Raw genomic sequence first — 14357 nt, forward strand, 5'->3', positions numbered from 1 at the left:
CACACACACACACACACACACACACACACACACACACACACACACACTATTTCTATTTCCCCTTACCACTGAGCGTAGCGCGAGTGCATGTGCTACGAATAGTTCAGACAAACATCATCAAGAGCTAACAGACTCGCGATAGCGCCTTGACGGCGATTGCATCGGCTGATTTTTATTTTCGATTCCAAAGTTCGCCATCGAAGCGTTACGGTACATTCAAAATTAGCGCATCGGCCGCCTTCGGTTGCGCGGTCCGTTCGAAGCGCCTAGACGCATCCGGTTGACTCTGATTCAATTCAATTCATTTCTTTATCGAGTGCTTTGTTTACGTGTGTGTATTATTACACTTTGTACAAAGGATTATTATTCAATTATTATATAATAATTGTCTACAGAATGAATACTAAAAGACGTGATGTTTGATTTTTGGAGCACAGAAATATTGTATCATCCCATACGAACAATCAATAATAATTATTAGACTGTGGACATTTATGCATATTCATATTTTTATAGATTTAGATGATAAATTGAAATTTAAAAAAAAATATGTATTGTCTAAATTGCAATATGTACTTTTTATGTGTTTGATTTGATTATGATGATTATGATTTTTATGATTGATTTTTTTTTATGTGTTTTTGCAGTCGTTCATATCCTTATACATTCTTCCATATTTCCATTTGCCATATATAATGTATAAATATCCACAGTCTGATTTACTACAAATGAGCATTATATATAATATACCTTTGTATATTTCTATCACAGTTTTTGTTGTGTCAAGTACCCTCATGTAGTTTTCCTTTGGTTTGCACTTTGTAGGATATATTTAACACCTTCTTTAACAGTTTTTTTTATTTTTTTTTTTTTAAATTTTTTATGGACAAAATATTTCTCGACTTAAATGTGCTGACTGCTTTGCTTTTCGTCAATGTGGCGTATTATCAGCAGACATTCTTTCACGACTTTGATTGCGAGGTACACAAACAACTTGTAAAATTTATTCTGCCACGTCCAGTCAAAACATTGAAAAAGAGAATTCGTCAGTTTTTGCTACGACATTCTTTCTCAAGATATTTGGCTATCCACGTGTCTAGCACGTCATTCTCAATTCTGTATAAATATACTTTTATTGTGAAATCAATCGAGTGAATATTATATTTACTATACATAACTGGATTAATGATTTCCGTTATAATAAAATCAGACAATTTTTTATTACTCGATATTTTGGATATATCTGTTACCTTCTTTTTTTTTAAACAATAACACCCTCTTAACTCCCCATCTTATTTTGCGGGTGAATAAAATATTTCTTACATATTTCATGTTGTTTGAGTTTCAACGAATATGATTGCATTAAAAAAAATTAAATGCATACGTAAATTTTAATAATTACACTAATATTTATTGACTTATTTCTCGGTTAAACAGTTCATGTAAATATAGACAAATACATTTCAGATTATGAATTAAAATGTCTAAAAAATATAATAATATCATCTTTCTTTTTTTTTTAACATTTAAAAAATATATAATCTCAATTTATCCTTTATCCCAACGGTGCCATTATATAATTTTCTTCAGAAACCGAATATAATTAAAATGATCGAGATTTAAGGAAATTGTGAATGCTTCTTCCGGTGTATCCTTTAACTTGCCTCATCGTCAATCACGGATGCATCTTCTTTTACTTGTATGCATTCGAGCTTAACCAAGAAAACCAACGTCGTTATCGTGCACGTATTCGTGTAACAAGTCCTCGGACTTAATCGTCCAGCGTAAGCACATACAAGGCCGTACTCGTTATCGCTTACATATCCGTGTATCGACTACATTTCTGTGATACGTAAGGCTATCCTCTGGCTGCATAAAGCGAAATCTAGATACGCACGGCTATTATAGCAAACAAGACATTTTATAGGCGCTTCTGTACTGTAATCTTAGGCGATTAACTTGTTTTCTGTCCGGTGTGTCACAAAAAGTTCAGTGGTTCGATGCTGCGGTTAAGATTCGTTGCAGATTTTTAAGTGTCAGGCTGAAATATTAAAATATATATGAAAATAAAATATATATAAGAATAAGAAATAATAAATCAATCGTTATAGTAATTAATAACGTTAACTTGCTGGTGGTAGTTTACTTGCTTAATATTTGGCGAAACCATGTTTGCCCAAAAATAAAATAAATTTTATCAAAACTATCTAGGCTAAATTATTTAGACAAAAATGTGATGAACGTTAAATAACGAATCAAATAAAGACACTTTATCTGCATTCGATGATTGTCGGATAAAAATGTTTATTCGATGGGTAAAGATAACTTAAGTTCCAACGAATAAATTTATTTCGCAGGAATATTTTTATCTGTTATTCGACGAATAAGATAACTTGAATTATTTAGCTAGAATAAATAATATTTATTCATCGAATAAATTTACTTAGAATAAATAAATGTTTCTGTCGGACAGTCATCGAAAAGAGAGAAACAGAGGCATCTTTATTCGACAAATAATAGATAAACATTTTTTCAGACACAAATTTTTTGCTATTCTTGATTTTACTCTTGTCCGGTTTTGAAGCCTTGTAGCACACAATGTTATTTGAATCAGGGAATAATTTTTCATCCGTAAGTGATAAGTAATTGGGACACAATTTCGTCCAAGTAAAAGTTCCTTCGAACAACGTAGACGAGCGAATCGTTATGCAAAACACCTGTCTTGCGCTTGCGCGCACGTGTACTCGTGACGTATGTATGTTCGTTGCGTACATGATATTTTCGTGGTACGTGTATGCGTGTACAATGTGGTACGTGAAATAAATTTTGATTCGATTACGCTTTTTTCAAGTATACGAAAGTATTTATATGATGCATGAACAATTGCGTTGCGCTTCTTTCTGTTACGCTTTCCCTTTTTATCATGTGCAATACACCGCATAACTCATGCCACACTCCATATAACACGATGTACGCCATAATAGATACTACGAAATTATGCTCGCGTTTACGTAAAAGATAGCGTTATCGTTTGCATAACGAGTAAACGTTGATATCCTAGCAAATTTTGGGGAAATCATTTTTTTTTTCATAGTTATTTAGACGATCGTTCTCTTCGGAAGAATAATTATCCACGTAAACATTCCTAGATAAAAGAACAACTTTTATAACCTTCAATTATAAGTAAATTTTAATTAGTCAGTCGTTACTCACCCAACTACAATAGCATCATTAATCCTTGACGAGCAAATTGAGGAAATGATAACTTCCTTTATTGTTTCAGAACGCAAACGTAAACCAGTGAATTCTACGTCTCGGCTAACGTTTGTTATTTTATTTGAAAAAGAATTCATCCTCGTGAATTCTTTAATTTGGAGGGAGGTAATACATATAATTTGATTGCTTAGACAGTAAAAGAAATGTACTGTTGTTAGGTGTACTGAATTTCATGAAATTTGTCTAAATTTGTACAGGTCGTCATAGTTTGTAATCAAGCAAATTGATTTTACGTCAGTATCTGGTGTACCTGGTAACTACTCAGACCTTGTGATTAGATCGTCTATTAAAAACCAAACTATTTTTACTTACTGTTTTTATTCATATTTATTTTATAAATATATATTATATTATATTTACATTTTGGAGGTTTTCATCGCTTGACCATGATTATCGCATGCTTATCTTAAAAAATGAAAGCAATATAGACACAGTAATTAAAAGAAATTTTAGGCGAAACAAGAAACATTTAATAGTCATTTCGAGGCAATATTTAAAGAAAAATTGAGCGTCATTAGTGTCAAGTTCTATAAAAATTGGAGATCGTTAACTAATTAGAATCTTCGAAAGTGTAAGTTGGCTAGAGATAACGATCCAAAGAAATTTTTAAAAATGATTTTAGACGAAACAAGAAATATTTCATAATTATTTCAAGAGTATATTTGAAGAAAAACGTAAATCGAGCACAATTGATGTCCGTGGATTTCCAACCGCGTTTAGAAATCCATATGGGATCGCAGGATATAAATCTACAGCTCGTTTCTCGTTACGTATAGTCTATGGGAGAAAATTCGGCATAACAGCGTACTCGCGCAGTTAATTGGATAGCAGTGCGTTTCCTTTGTTTTTGGTGGAAGGTACAGTTTCGAATCCGCGACTCAACTATCAGAGACCGAAACCAGGTAATTCGATACCACTATAATCCCTTCTATCGGTCCGTTACGCCTCAGAATACATAAAAGGAAGTCTTCTCTACCGGCTGATTTCCCAGGCATCCTTATTTCCTCACGGAGAGAGCGTGTCCGTTGAAACACGAGTACTTTGAAATATCGTTTCGTTGCGAAAATCGTTATTCCAATTCTTCGAAGACTGATAACGTTCTGAGTATATATACGAGCATGATAATGCATAGGTATATAATAATACATCACTATTCGAAATCACTATCCGAATAGTAATATTTGAATAGCACTGGTCGTGTGTAATTATTCCCGTATTATTATTTGCATACGACTACTCGAATATCATTACTCCAGTATTCCTATTTGAATATTATTATTTCAATATAATTAGTCGAGTATTATTACCCGAGCTCTACCACTTGAATATTATTTACGTATATATGTCGCAGGGAAATGATAAAAATAGAGATTTGATCAAATCCCTAAGGTAGATGATCAATTCACGGGAGATGTTAAAATAAGAACACTGCGAGGTCATTTCCCTAAAGAAAGTAAGTGATTTGATCAAATCCCTTAACTGTTTTAGTGAAAAGATGAAATAATATTGTTTAGATATTAAAAGTATTAATTTAGTAAATCATGCGTTATTGAGTGTAGAGTAGGTAATACAACAATAGTCGTAGAAACATCAATTATTTATTAATTTCATTCCCTAAAAATATTCCTTTTGTTTTTTAAAATATCAGCTTAACTACCTATTTCTTTTGCTAATTACTCTACCATAATTTAATTTAATCAAATGAAATACATTTGACAACGTTTGAAAGTGGAAACATACTAAGTTTTCTGTTCTTCAAGTATGTATATAAATGATACGAATTTTTGCATATACATACATCCACAGTCTTATGGTAAAAAGAATTAAAAACAATTATCAAGTGTTCCCTAGTGTTTAATGAAGGTTTTTAGTAACGGTGATGCACTGTTGTCTTGCGTAAGCACATATCAAGCTTCCGTCAGAATTTCATGGCATTTCGCAGACCTTGAAAATGGCCTTAAAGAAGATAATCGTCTCGTCGATATCTCCAAAGACTGTACATTAATCCGTCACAGTGACTAACGTCATTTTGTCGTTAATCTGTCTGAGGAAAAAATCTGTGTAATTATCTAAAATCTTATCGTCGAGAACCCGTATGGCTCTCGTAAGCAGCACGCTACATGAGACTAACATCAACATTGCAAAGTACTAATTTGCTTCTGCAAACTCTAAAACTCATAAAACGTTAATGATCAACGATGGTTCCGGGATGGAGTAATCCGGATAAACAAAAATTAAATTAAATATAAATTGTTATCGAACGAAGAATTTTGATATACCAAATTTTTGAGTTACCTAAAAAGGAATGTTTGCCACCCACTTATAGGGTGGTATGCTGTTCGATTTGGACTTGTTTTGATAAAATCAAAAGAGTTCTGAGATAGATTTTAGATTTGATTTAAAATCGTTTAAAACGTTGTATTAGCTCAATTGATCAGAAACTATAGAACTATTGAAAATGAAGTCAGAACTCTCAATTGTTAACTGTTACTAAAACCTAGTGAAATCGTTCGATTCAACAATAGCAACATAACTAAACTCACTGATTCATAGATTAAATATTCGATAATTGACATAAATAAAATTAAATATACAAATAATAACTATTTTACCAAAGACTGAATATTCTAACTAACATGATTAAATTCATAAATGATGAATAAGCTTCCATAAAATGAGCTGCCAGTTTTACACAGACAACAAAATATCCCCTAAGTATGTAAAGCTCCTCGTTAAAATCCAACGATATCAAAATCGTTTTTCTTTCGATCCTCTTGTTTCATCGGATGGGATATTACACGTTTTTTTTCCTAACCGTTTCGTCCCAAGTCACGATCCACCGCGTATCGTAAGGCGAATGCACGGAGAGGTCACTCGATATATACTCGCTTATCTGGATAACCCTCGTCTTGCACAACTGTGTGTCCTTAATCTTGAGCTCGACGCAAAGAGAGGCTGGCCAAGGCTCGATTTGCATGTACGCCGCTTACGACGGCGCCCGCAAAAAGGCACGATGTTGGGGAGAGATGGGGAGGAAGGGAGGGGAATGGTCGAGACGGGGCATTACGCAACCAGCCGACGAACATTGCGCCAAGTGAATGAAACTGGCTCGTATCCACGAAACGAGCCCTTACAAGGGAACCGCGACAAGTGTTACGCACCGATCACGGTGGAACTTTGCGGCCAACCGAAAAGACGAGAAAAAGGCAACAAAAAACAAAGAATATGGGTCCATACGACGAATTTTTGATCCTGAGGCTCCCTTGTATGTTCTCTTATTTACTGTTTAATCCGTTTGCAAGGATTTTACATTATGAATATTTAAGTATCAACGAATCAAACTATTCATCAAAATTTATTTTGGCGATAAAAGTATGTTCAAATAATAAAATTCCAATTATATGATCTATCGATAGGGACTTTTAGTGTGCGATTTATTAAAGAATCCTTCAAATTAAGGAAAAAAGTAAAAAAGTAGTAAAAGTTCATGAGCAATTACATGACTCGAAAAACAAGATTCATATGTATTAATGTCGTCTGACTTGCATTTTTCTTCTACGAGGTTCAAAATTCGAAGAAATTGTAGTCTTTTTTTTTTTTTAAATTTATCAATTTATGAATTTATGAATTTAATCAAGTTAGAATATTCAGTCTTTGGTGAAATAGTCATTATTCGCACATTTAATTATATTTATGTCAATTATCAAATATTTAATCTATGAATCAGTGAGTTTAATTATGTTGCTATTGTTGAATTGAACGATTTCACTAGGCTCTAGTAACAGTTAACAATTATTAAAAGAATAAATTATGAATATTATATTCATATAAATATATATATATACATATATGAAATATGATATTATAAATCACGCGAACTTAGTTGAATTAACTTATTTACAAGTATCTATACATTAAAAAAAGAACAAGTTGAAGCGACTCATTCATTGTTGTAAAATGCAATAATTAAATGCCTATACCTTACAGGCTGCTGAATTCAACATTCAAAGTTTGTTGACTCATGTAAAAAGAAGCATACGTTCGATATAATCGATTACTTTGGAAAAATAATATTTGTAAAGAAACTATCTGTCCATTTTATTTTTCTCCCGAAGTTAATTAAGCGTTGCCTCGGACAGTTTTTCCCATCTTTATCGATAGAGGAACTTATTATTTACGCTTTTTTTATCGACCACTCAGTATATACGTCCAGATAGATATTTCTCGTATAAATCCTGAAAGGTGCGAATCTGTATTCATTAGATCTATTCTGTTCGAATTGAACGTATGTATGTAAAAGATAACGTCTGGGTTTTTTTTCCTATAATTGTTACGCAGAAATGTAAATTTCGTTTCATTAATGAAACATCATTAAACAAATATTTGAAGCGATGTTGTGTTTGTGTGCGTAAGGAACGTGTGCGCGCGGAGTTTCAAGAACTTTCGTATAATTTTTGAAGAAATCACAATCAGCTTGGTGTTTACATTAGTAACGATCGTTGAATATTCCGAATAATCATCGAGTCATTCTGTTGTCTACAAGTTGTGTACAGTGGTTTATCTCGATCTCTATTCCATTAGACAAATCAGTTTTTATCCGTTCAGTAGAAAATGTACATATAAATTTTGTACATTGATTTTGAAAATGGACAAGTTCATTTTCTGAACAAATTTAGTTAAAGCTGCCTACGATTAAGAATTAGCATTAAATTTATCTCTTTAATCATTTTACAATAAGTATCTTTTAATATCATTAAAAAATTAAATTTACTTTTTTTTTTTTTATTGTAATTTTTCTACAGAAGGACGAAATATTTGAATTTTTATTTAGTCCATAACAAACAAGGGTATATGTAATAATAGTATGATCACAGATGATTCGACGCACTTAATAAAGTACCGCGTGCTATTCATAGACATTTCCTTGAACACCGTTACATGGATATAAACATTCTGTTGGTGCACCACTGCACAGTGAACGCAACAGTGCATTGCACTTCTAACCTCGAAAGAGCATTTGGTGTCTCAGCAAGAGACGTGCCAATTACAACGTTACTCGCATGCTAAGCACGGTCTCTTTTCCCTTCGGCGTGTTATCCGCGAAACTGGCACGACGTTCGTACTTTTCTGCGAATTTTACGTTTCGCAGTCCCTCATCGATAAATTTATCGCGCTCGATCGCTCGATCATAGGTTGCTCGGTTATTTCTGACTCGCCCTGTATATAGATTTTCATATTTATTCGAATGAAATTAGAGGATTTTGAAAATAATTGGGGTAGTTTTGATTGTTTCTTGGTCATCTTTTATATATATATATTAAAATTATTATTTAATAATTATTATTTTCAAAATCCTTATTATACCCGAGGACCTATCGAGGACCTATATATATGTATATATATATATATATATACATATATATAGGTCCTCGAATTTATTTTAATAAAATGGAGCAAGTTAGTCTCACATTCCGAAATAAATATGTCGGTCCCCATTATTTCTGTGTCATTATGTACGTATATAGATCCAAGAATTTATTTTTTGTAAAATAGAAGGTTGTGCGTAGATGTATTTTTCAGAATTCTTCGACAATAATACAAATGTTTCAAGTAACTATTCCAAATAAATTACATTTGATGAACCTCTTACAAAAATCAAAGGAACAATCCCATTTGAAACTCGCAGTCAAGAAAACTAAATGAAGCTAGCAATTTTCGTCATCCTATACAGTGTATAGTATATACCATATAGTCCTTAATACACCACGCAAAAGAAATTTATAAACAAATCTAAATAAAATGTACAATATTTGTACACTGCTAAAGCAACAATTCGTTCGAATACAATTTATACGTTTCTAAGGTGGCAATCAAGGCAAGAATAATTCCGAGCAGTACGATTGCCATGCCGAAGGAAAATACGAGCGCAAAAAGTTGAGCTTATTCGTTTGGAAGACGTTGCCATCGTTGGGAGCAAAACGTATTGATGGATCGAGGAGGACGATTACAGAACTGGTCGGTTATCGGTGGTTATTACAGGGTCGACTACCGGTCGGTTGGCTAGCCGTGGCTCGCGGAAGGCTCCTCTCGAGTCTAGCGAATCCACTTTTCTTTCGTGGCAGAAGTCGCTCAATCATTCCTCCGCCATAGTTCGCCTCGGTGGTCGCCGTTGCGCCGTTCTTTGTTGTTTCGTCGCGCTCCACGGGTCCTTTCCAGGCTCTCCCCATTTCCTTCTCCGTCTTTTCCCCTGTTTCGCCGATCCTGCTCTTTATTCTTGTTCTTTAGCGACGCGTAACGAGAGATCGTGTTTTCTTTCCGCTCGACACGCCACGGCACACCCTCCCCGTTGGCCATAATTCACTCGCCGCGGAATGCAAAGCAGCCTCGTTTTCGCGAACCTCGATGTCGCGGACCGTATCACTTGCTTCGAGGAAACGAGCTTACAAAGGAAGTTCTGCAATTGAAAAATAGACATTTTTGCAGAAATAACAAGCGGATACTTTTTAGAGGTTATTTATATTTGGTACACCCAGAGCCTCCAGTTGTTGAATTTGTTTAGTTCAACTAGCAGTCTTCTTTTTAACCGATTTCGAAAAGGAGGAGGTTACTCAATTCGACATGTATAAATTTTTTTTTTTTTTTTTGTATGTTCTTAACTCTTGTTCACTGTTGGAACGTATAGTTATTATTAGACTGCGGATCTTTATGCATTTATAGGAAATTTGAATGTGCAAGACCCTACAGAATGCAAACAATACGCAAGAATATAACAAAAAAATTGAAAGTAAAGTTCACGTTATAATATTTACAGAATAAAATAAATTCCTAGTTAGCTTCAATTTTTGTAAGCACGTTCGTGAAGATTTTATTTTGCATAAAGTTCCGCAGTCTAGTTATTATTATCAAAAAGTATACAGACATGTGTAATTTTATAGGAATGTTTGAAGAAAAAATATAAATTTTCACCGTTTTCTGTGCAGCTTCTTGCAATAAAAAATATACTTCAAACAATGATATCACTCCCATTTCTTAGTTCACATTCGAAGTATTTAGATAAAGTAATCTCATTGATTTCAGTGTGAATTAAATTGAAAAAAATTACAAAATGGATTTTAAAATATACGTAAAATATTCTCAGTTATGTAAACATTAGATAAATTCTTCTTTATAAAAACATACTCCAAGAAACACTTAATACTCGTAATGTGCTCTTCCTGAGAATTTCGGGCCAGTTTTCTGAGATCAGCTTTTTTTAGAACGATGGCGCAACAAATGGATCGCGGAACTTTATCAATGCAAAGATCATTATCCCAGTTTGAGGATTGTGCAACGCTTACCTGGACGCAATTACAGGTACACACGTAAACCGTATCCGCGCTGCCAGGGAAAGGTAAATAAATGTCAACCTCCCACATTACGTAACCCATAGAAAATGCCATTTCATGCGTTCCTAGCGACGTACGAGTACGGCACAATTGAGGACAATCATCGAATGCAAAGAAAACGTGCGAGCAAAGTCGACTAGGTAACTTAGCGTAACTCCGTTTATGTAACTTTGGCCGGGCGTTATTTCATAAGTGGCAATTGATTCAATTTGGAACGAGCGCGAGAATGAAGCTGCCCGTCGAACACCCATTCAAGTCCTCTTTCAAAATGTAAACGAGGATCGTGCCTATGCGTCTTTTGCTACGACGAAAAAGTCCTACTAACAAGACCCAACAATGATTCGCGCAACATACAGTCCCTGTGAAGACATCAGAGACTTTCAATTCAGTTACGACTGGTAATTTGCTTCATTTCTGGTTCGTCGTATTTAGTATTTCTGTGCTTCTTTAAGTAGAAGTACAGTAGTGCCTCGAAATAAGCAACTGTTTTCCGTCTCGAAATAAGCAACTCGTTATCCCCACCCTTTTGTTTGAAGTCGCCCGCTGAGTGAGATCTCCGAACCTCTCAGGGGCTGTAGCGGTGTTTTTTTTAGAGCTACAGTACGGGCTTAGCAACCCCGAGGTACCCGAGCTAGAGATGAGATGATAGAGAGATAGATTAGAAGTAAGAGATACTGCAAACAGTATTAAAACAATGCAGGAGCCATGTAAGACGCATGCGCGTGTCGAATGAAGAAATAAGCTTCTAACGAGAAAGAAAATGCAAATGTAAACAAATAGAGAAAGTGGTAGCGAAATAGCTTTGTCAATCGTAAAAAGCTGATCACTTTACAACTGAACTGAACTGAGAGGTCCGAAAAGAATTCGATTTTACTAGTGCTAAAATGAGAAAGACTGTTTTGTTCTATCCTTCTCCAAAGAATAACACCCGTACTCGAGCGATCACTTTATTGTTTGCCGCTACACCGAACCCCCTGTTTTATCTATGGGTTCCCTCTCGTCTAGCTCGAGAACAAAGTCAAGCCGAAGAGCATACCTCCCTCGAAATGAGCAACTCGGTCGGGACCGACCGAGTTGCTTATTTCGAGACAGTACTGTATCGTTACTTTTATTTTAAAACATTTCTCATTGCATGAATATAATATCCATTAGGGTGGTTTTTGAGAGGGTGACTTTCGAATTTGAATGCTTCCAGGGTCTTAAATGCTTCGAAATAATTAAAAACAAGTACCTCAGACATTTCAGCTCTCTGTCACAATTCTTAGTACCTCCGCACAAAAATCGAATTCTCACGTTTAAAATACATGCTCTTTGGATTCTGATTTTTATATTTTGCGAATGAAATAACGGGAACATCTCGTAAGTGTAACCGGTATAAAGTTATAAGATGGTGAAGATGAATTTAAATCGCCATTAGGATATCTAATTGCTATTAATTCTTCAATTTAATTAGAGATCCTGTATTATAGCATAGACACGAGCGTTTGCCGTGGCGTTCGGTGGGTTACTGATGATTCACGCAGCGCTTTTTTCTTATGTAGATCATTTGACGTTCGCGCCGTGAAGAGCGTGAAAGAGGAACGTGTAATTACTGTTTGCAACGTCACTGTATTTAACTCTCATTTGCAATGCAGACGTTCAACCGTGAGTCACTGATAAACACGCGGTTTGTTCAGCTCGACAGGTTACATCAGCTATTTCAACAAATTTCGAATCGACCTTATGACACGTATCTCGGTTTTGCAACGAGTTGTTTGAATCAGCAAATTAATAATAATTGAGCACGATGAGGAATAAAGAGCACCACGAAACGTAGGTTGTTATATTTTGTCCAATAAATTGTGAACTTTTATTGTCTAATTTCCTCCACGATTCACAATTTATCGTTTAATGGATCGTTTCTGGTTTCTCTTCTTTATTCAAAATAAAATTTGCCCAACTCTGGTTTGTAGCTAACTACAGATTCATAAATGATTTATAGGAAACAAGACCAGTGGAAGATTTCTTTGAAATTTCCATTTTGTAGCCTCGCAAGGATCGCGCCTGCCACTTTGGCAAACACTCGCTACTCTATAGTCTCGTATATTAATCGTACCGTGAATCTAGGCAGACGAGGCGCTCGTTCGTTGTGCTAGACTACTTTTTATTCCTCGAATTATCTACGTTTTCGCCCAAGACGGCGTTTCTTTCGCGATCGGTCGTAGTATGTCCGCATTACGACTAATTTTTGCTCGTTCCATGGAACGGCGGGGAATGGCAAATGGCGCACCAAGAAAATTGCTTCGATGCCTCCGCGATAAAAGCGGCGAACGTGCCGCGAGGTACCTGGTACCCGCTCGATCGGTTGCGTTGGAGTGTGACTCATTTCGCCTTTGGTCACACACAGTGTTCGCCTAACGGACGCAGTCGATGCCGAAACTTTGTCATTTGCATCCCATTGAAAGATTGGCAAAAACGCTTTGGCATTTTTAATTAAGAAATAAATTTTAATTCGAGAAATTATTTTAATTTTGCTTTTCTTCAAAAATTTTTATGTAAAGTTTTCACGAAAATATCAGCCGGTGTTTTTCTCGTAAATGGTAAGCCATGTCTGGTCTCTCTTCTACCCATCTTTCTCTTCTCTAATGCCTGGCATTATCCTACTTCCAGCTTAGACGATTCACACTTTTTGCCCCCTTCCGCTATCCAATGTCTAATTATATAAATTACTTACAGTTATACAAATTATATATATATATTTTCTGTAATTTTTTTTTTATATTATTTATTTATAATGGTCGCATGAACAGCAAGGTCATTAGCGACCACGGTATAATACATAGTTACAAATTAATTACAAATTTATCCCACATATACAATAATTAAATTTTGTTATATAAGTCTACACTTTGTAAAAATGAAATAGTCGCGGTGATATTTTTCAGACTGTTAAGGCAGTCACCGAGATGTCGGAAGTTTGAAATCTAGTCGTTTAGATTGGAACATTGGGCAGTCAAGTGATACATGTTCAATAGATAATTTAACATTGCAGGAATTTTCTGTAATTCTTATTCTTTATTCGGAATCAAATTTACCCAACTTTATTTTAAGTCATTAACAATAAGGTATGTTATATACTAAACACACTATGTCTGAATCAACTTGCGTGTCAAGAAACCACCTTTTTTTTTTTTTTTTTTTTTTATTAACGGTATTCGTTTCGTTGAAATTTTGTTGGAAGCATTCGCTGACGTGACGTAGGCTACTGGCGCCTGGCGTAAATTGACCTACACGTAGCAATAAAGTTTTACCGTGACATGGAATACTAGAGGATACCAGATTGCTGCGAAATTTAAACGGATTACATAATCCCCCGTTACAAATCAGCACGAGTGACCTGTGCCCTGACTGCGTATCTCTCACAGCCGACAATAGCGATCTTCTCGCACTTTTTGCCGGCCATATGAATAAGCAGATTCACTTGTTGACGAGTTACATTTCCTGGACAGATAGTAAACGGTTACATAAAAACTGTGGAAATCAGCTCAGAACTGAACGCGAACGGAAGAGATAAGCAACTCTTGCAAAAGTAGTACATTTTTCAAAGGGGTACATTACTGAACATACATATTAAAAAATATTTCTGAGACAAGGACTCATTTAAACGTTACACGTATGTTTTTCTTTGCTCGTTCTATATATTCGATAATAAAAAAT

The 14357-nt window shown here is 34.9% G+C and overlaps 1 protein-coding gene across 4 annotated transcripts in view; it reads left to right on the forward strand.

The window, feature by feature from the left end:
- LOC128881602 (protein split ends) overlaps positions 1 to 14357 on the forward strand; it is a 142235-nt gene that overhangs the window by 26322 nt on the left and 101556 nt on the right. The window lies entirely within an intron of this gene.

Source organism: Hylaeus volcanicus, chromosome 8 (genome assembly GCF_026283585.1).
Source record: "Hylaeus volcanicus isolate JK05 chromosome 8, UHH_iyHylVolc1.0_haploid, whole genome shotgun sequence".
NCBI lineage: Eukaryota > Metazoa > Arthropoda > Insecta > Hymenoptera > Colletidae > Hylaeus > Hylaeus volcanicus.